General features: G+C 31.6%; 1 pseudogene; it reads right to left on the bottom strand.

Moving 5' to 3' along the window:
• Positions 1-2,335: 2,335 nt before the first annotated feature.
• Positions 2,336-6,424, bottom strand: LOC145755947 (protein spinster homolog 1-like; annotated as a pseudogene).
• Positions 6,425-6,753: the final 329 nt, after the last annotated feature.

Genomic DNA, 6,753 nt, shown 5'->3' with positions numbered 1-6,753 from the left:
ATAAACTCAAATGGCACGGGCAGCGGCGATAATTAACAATACATTTCTCTTCGTTAAATCACCTGCCCAAACGCCAAAAACAGAATATTCTCAAACGCACGAACAGATGGTAATCAATGTTCAACAAAAACTGTCAATAAAACCCATCTAAAATCATGAACAGAACAACATTTTAATCAGCGCCTTTTTGGTGCTATAAAGAACAAACCAAGAAAAGGATTAAACCCAAAGCAGCCCTCGACTCATTAAAAACTCGTACGTCAATCACCACCCGTCAGGCACAACAACATTTCGGGTATATAAACCCAAAAATATTCCAAAATAATAACGAGATAAACTAGATTTATTTGATAAATAAAATATGGTTCGAAATCGTTTGATTCTTTTTTATAAATATAATTTATTTAGTAGGTTTATTAAATAAATTATGAATTTAAATATTAACTTTTTTAAATTTAAACCTAATTTTAACAAACGAACACGCATTCATTGATGTTGTAATATAAAAGTAAACTAAATTTAAAAGCAAAATACCGTTCTTAATTTTTGGTAATCAAACGAGTATTAAAATATAATAATAACAAAACAATTAAAAAAAAATTTTACACATTTTCTACTTATACTTTAACATTTTACTTAAATTTTCAACCAATATATTTTACTTTAATGGACAGCGAAAAGGACGATTTTTGACGGCGACCAGAACGCTATTAAATTATTCAAGCGTTAAACTCACACTGATTCGTTATTTTATAAAAAAACTAAAATAATGATTAAATGATATTTAGCTAGAGTTAAATCTTCATTTTAAATAGCAACATACAAAATAATAATACCAACAATATATTAAAATTTCAGAAAATTTAATCTTTAAATTTTAATAATAAAATATATTAATTAGTAATTAGTGACATTTAAATGTCGTAAATAGGAGGTTTGCGATTCGTTGGAATAATAACAAACATACTAAAAATTTAGAACTTTTACTTTTAAAGAACAAAAGTTATCGTCTTTCAAAATTTGTCAAATAAGAATAAAAACAATAATAAATATAATGACAATAACAATATGTTTCGAAATCTAAGATTTCGAACCATAATAAAATATTGTCCGACGGCTGCGGCGAAAAAAGGGGAAAAATTGGTATCTGAGAAACTTGAGATGCAGTAGAATAATTGATCTAGGTTACTTAGATGCAGTAGAATAATTACTGATCTAGGTTACTTAGTATACCGGTCTCTACCCGGACGTAGACCCGCAGCCATGACATTATATGGCACAGTTATCGTATAATGTTAGTTGTACAAATATTGTATTTAGTAACAAGTTTAACGCCCTTTTATAGAGTAATGTAACTTTTATTGTAAATGTATAAAGTTAGATGTATTATGTAGTTTTATTTAGCGTTTTTCACGTTTGTTTGTTGTTTTAATATAATCCGTCACCACAAGAGTTATTAGTGATCTTACAACAGATAAACAATTTAGTTTAGCGGTAATACATAAATTAACCTTCCGATCAGGAGTCTTAGACATTACCAAACCAATTAATAACCAGTTTATAATAATGATAGATATAAGTTTGATAATATTAAACTGTTATAATTAAATAATTGACAACAAGTCCTACAACACTTTTACTTATTCACACGTTTGTTTAAATATTTAACCGTAATATTCAGTATCATTTACAAGAACTAAAAACAATTTTACTAGCGCGGAAATAAAGCGCTGTAAAAGTTTATGGAAATCTATGTGGTTAAGGCATGTGCGTGTTTATTTGTGACGTAAAATTAAATGTGACGTAATTACCGATCTGCCGATTTTGGACCTTGATCGGGTGATCGCAAAATACCTTCAAAAATCGGCGATTTACGATCACCATTTTGATCGGCACATCACTATTAATAATTTGCATTTTTGAAAAATAATCTTAAAAAATAGATGATATCAATTTTATAGTTCTCTAAAATTTTAAAAGAAGTAACAAAAACAAAATATATTTCAGAAATATAAAACAATAATAATTTCTCATAAAATATGGAGTAATTATAAAGTAAGGGAATACAAAATCTTAAAAGTAATAAAAACTGTAAAATTAACATTATTTAAATTTCTGTTTAGTTAATATAAATTAGAAAATAAAAACAGCAAGAATGGCAACAAATAATTTAGGAACTAAAATAACTCGCTAGTATAATATTAAAAATAACTTTAAAAAAATTTTTGCAAAAAAATTTCACTAATAAATATTTAATAAAATTAAAATATTGTCATGATAAAAATTTTTTAAATTTATAAATGTTTAAAATAATTCAAAAACTTTATTTTTTAATTTAAAGTTTTGTTTTATTAACTATCGCTTCACTTTCTTCACAATTATTCGCTTCAATGCTCATGTGCGGTGAACCACGCAGAAGAGAAATTTGAGTCAACAAAAAGAAAAAAGAACCTGAAATTAGAAAAAAGTTTTCGTAAAACTAACTAAAAAAAGGGTTTAAAAATCAAACTATATAAACCAATAAATTATTATTTAAAAAACTTGGCTTTGCTGCATGAGGTCCTGGGTTCGATTCCCACTGCTCTTGAGCTGTAACTTTATTGAGTAAGGTGCTATAAACGATATAAACTCCTGCTAAGCCAGCACTTAATCAGCAGCATAATTATCGAACAATTATAATATCCCAAACTGCCACAGGCAACTCGAGACTGGGTCAGGGTAACAAATATACCTCCATGTTTAGGTCGTAAAGTTGACCTTCCCACATCGAGGATAAACAGTTACAAAGAAAAAAAAAACTTACTAGCCAAGTGAAATCCTGGGTAAACGATGTACAGTGCTTCCCTGAAACCTAAAACTTTGATCATAGGTGGTACTATAAGAGGGGCATTCCCTCCGATATTATTGATTACAAAAATAAACATAGCGATCGCTGTCGCGCGTGACTGGGCAGGAAAGAACTCAACCAAAACAGTGAACAAAACTCCGAACCACATTTCCGCTGTGTTTTAAATAAAATTTGATTACAATAAAGTCATCTCGAAACTGGGTCGGGGTAACTGTTCTCTTAAAAAAATATGAAACTATTTACCGAATAAATAAGCTCCAAAGAGCGAAATAAAAGCATAAGGCGGAGAAAAGTAAAGAGTTCCCGCCGCTAGAGGGCAGGCTATTGCTTGACTAACGACCAAAACCCACAATCTTGTTCGTACACCTAAAAAAAATTGATTTAAAATTAAACCCCCAAAAAAATGGAATATTTCTAAATACAAATCTACAAAATTTTTGTTATATTAATAATACTGTCAATTTACACATAATGGGACATTTATATTAACCCCCTTATACCCTATCCCTTCAAAATTTTCAGATAATGCCATTTTCGAAAACTATTTTAGAAAAGTGTCCATTCAGTAAAATCGAATTTTTAATAATATGATCAAAATAAAGATTACAGTATTTAGAAGCGAGTAAATCGGACAAAATTCCACCAGTGATTATCCCAATCGTTCCACCAACGATAGAAGTTAAACTTATCCACAACCCCACCTCTGTGCCGGGGTAATATTGATCAAAATATAACTGACTGTTGTAAGACCAACAAAAACTTGCTGAAAAAATTAAAATTTGATTTAGATTTTGTTATCCTCGATGTGGGAAGGTTAACTTCATGACCTGAACATAGATGAATATTTGTTACCCCGACCCAGTCTCGAGTTGCCTGTGGCAGTTTAAGAGCAGAAGTGATCGAACCAAAGACGTCATGTAGTAAAGCAAAGTGATCTGACCACTACAGTATGCAGGGTGAGGTTTAAAGTTTGATTCCCAGTACCGGCATGTTGAAGCACCGACTAAGGATTTTATTCATAAATATAAAAACTCACCAGAATGTCTGAATGAAGCCCCAACCAGTAACAATAAGATAGTTGGAGATTTGATAAATAATTTGAAAGTTGTCAAAATTGATTTCAACACCGACTGCTTTTCTAAATAATAAAATTTATAGCCAGGTTTATAAATAGCTTAGTTAAAAATATAGTTTGCAAAATAGGCCAAATAACTTTTAAACATTTTTCCAAAATAAAGAGAAATTTTACGACAGACTTAAAAAATACAATTTTTATAATGAAAATGGCAGGATGGTGTAGTGGTAAGAACAGTTGCTACACCACACATAAGGTCGTGAGTTCAATCCCCACTGCTCTCATGCTGTAGCACCCTTAAGTAAGGTGTTATAAACGGTGTGAACACCTGCTGAGCCAACACTTAATCAGCAGATTAATTATCGGACAAATATATTGAATAATATCCCAAACTGCCAAAGTCAACTCTATGTTTAGGTCATGAGATCGACCTTCTCACCTCGAGGATAAAGAATTACAGAAAACGGGTTCATTTATTAAACATTTTATCAAAAGTATTAAATACCAAAGCCTGTCTCATATTTGTTATTCTCTTCAGCTTGTTCTATAATTTTACGTTCTGGTTCTTTGACAGAGAAATATAAAATAATCGCCATAATTATGCCTGGAGCTCCAGCTATAAAGTAACACCAACGCCAGCTCTAAGAAAAAATTGGTTAAAAATTAATTTAAATTAATTTTGTTTTTTTAGAGGTTGATTTGATAGAAAAACCTAAAAATAAATTGTTCAAAAAAAGGGTAGGCTACTACGTTATAAGAGAAGTGAGAATCGAACCCAGGTCCTCATGTAGTAAAGCCAAGTGTTCTGACTACTACACCGCACTGCCGGTCAAAAATATTTTCACCATTCCAAGAATGTTGGCGTCAGTCACATAATTTCCAACAGCAAATGCCAAACCATATCCAAAATAAATCCCAAATTTGAAAAAACTCATCGCAAAAGCTCAAACTTTCTGTGAGAAAATGTCGGCCACCAAACTTGAGGTAAGAGGAGTACAGGCCGATCTCTGAGAAAAAAGTTTTAGGTTTTTAAGAGAATTTATTATACATACAAAACAAAAAAATATGATATTATTAAGGTTTGTTAAGACCCTATAGCATAAGAGCAGTGGGAATTGAACACAGGACCTCATGTAGTGATGCCAAGTGCTCTTACCACTACACCATGCTTCACCCACAAATTAAGTTAAAAATATTAACTGGTACAAAAAATTTTTTTTTTTTTTGAAAAATATTTTTTTACTGAAACAAACTTTAAACTCACCCTGCCCCGAAGCCAACTCTCAGCAAAGCTAACAACCAATAAGTGTCGGCAAATCCAGTGGTAAAAGTCATTACCGAGTAAAAGAAAACACTTGCAGATAATATCTGGATTCTAAACCAGAAAATAAAAAGAGTTTTATAAAAGTTAATTAAAAATTTAAATAATTAAAAAGCAAAATAAATAAAAAAAAAGTTTTAAGAGATTTTAGGTTTGCATAGAAAATGGAGTTACTGACATTTTACCAAAAACTATATGCCAAAACCACCATTTTACTAACAATAGCACATTTTCTATTAACTCTTTTTTACTCAATGAAAAATTCTCTTTAATTTCTAAAAAAAAATTTAGCAGCATAATTATCGGGCAATTAAAATCTATAATATCTCAAACTGTTGAAGGCAACTTGAGACTGGGTCGGAGTAAATGATGTTACTCTATGTTTATGTCGTGAAGTTGACCTTTCCACATTGAGGATAAATTAATAAAAAAAATAGTCGGTAATCAACCTGTTATATTTATCGCCAACAATTCCCATTACAACTCCCATAACAGTAAAAATGGCAATAAACATTGGACCAGCAAGAACTTGGTATTCTATTCCCTGGCCTGAGTAATTCCATTCACAATATATCGTTCCATTCAATCCCATGAGATTACATCTAAAAATTAAGATTATTAATAATTTACTTTGTTAGTTAGCATGTTGTAACATCATTAGGTAAGACCTGAGATTCTGGGTTTGATTCCCACTGCTGGCATGTTGTAGCATCCTTAAGTAAGACATGAGATCCTGGGTTTGATTCCTACTACTAGCATGTTGTAGCATTCTTGAGTAAGACCTGCAATCCTGGGTTTGATTCCCACTGCTGGCATGTTGTAGCATCCTTAAGTAAGACCTGAGATGCTGGATTTGATTTCCACTGCTGGCATGTTGTAGCATCCTAAAGTAAGACCTGGGGTTCTTGAATTGATTCCCAATAAAATAATATTAGCATGCAAAATTAACAACTACTCACTGTGTTGAATTCTTCACATCTCTGCATTTTGTGTTTGACAGTTTTTCAACATTTATGTCCAAAGTCAAACAAGCCATGTCTCCAAAATGAACGTCCTGTGCCATTTCCTTTGAGGTGACACCAATCATAAAATGACCCAACTCCCCAAACCCATAACACAACATTAGGATTGTTATACAATACCAATGATACATGGGCTCCCCTTTAAATGTTTTAACCATTTTAAAATTGTTTTCCTGATGTTAAAGTAAACTGAATTTAAATTCTGTTAAAATATATTTTTACATTTATTAATTAGTGATGCGGAAAGGTCGACTTGACAACTTAAAAAAAAAGTTTATTCGGCCTTACTTAAGAGCGTTACAGCATGAAAGCCCAGTCTGGAAAGTAGGGCAGTTTTCGACAAGATCTCGTGCGTGCAAGCGTAAAAAAATGCGTGACCGCGTGTGCTCGCGTACCAAAATTTCCGGTTTAGGCGTGTACGCGTGATATGTTAGCGTTTTTAGACGTCAGTACTGCGCGTACACATTTTTTTAAGACACCAGGCGAG

Source organism: Corella eumyota, chromosome 6, assembly GCF_963082875.1.
Source record: "Corella eumyota chromosome 6, kaCorEumy4.1, whole genome shotgun sequence".
Lineage (NCBI taxonomy): Eukaryota > Metazoa > Chordata > Ascidiacea > Phlebobranchia > Corellidae > Corella > Corella eumyota.
The sequence above is the reverse complement of the archived record's forward strand: the minus strand, read 5'-3'. Positions and strand labels throughout refer to the sequence as shown.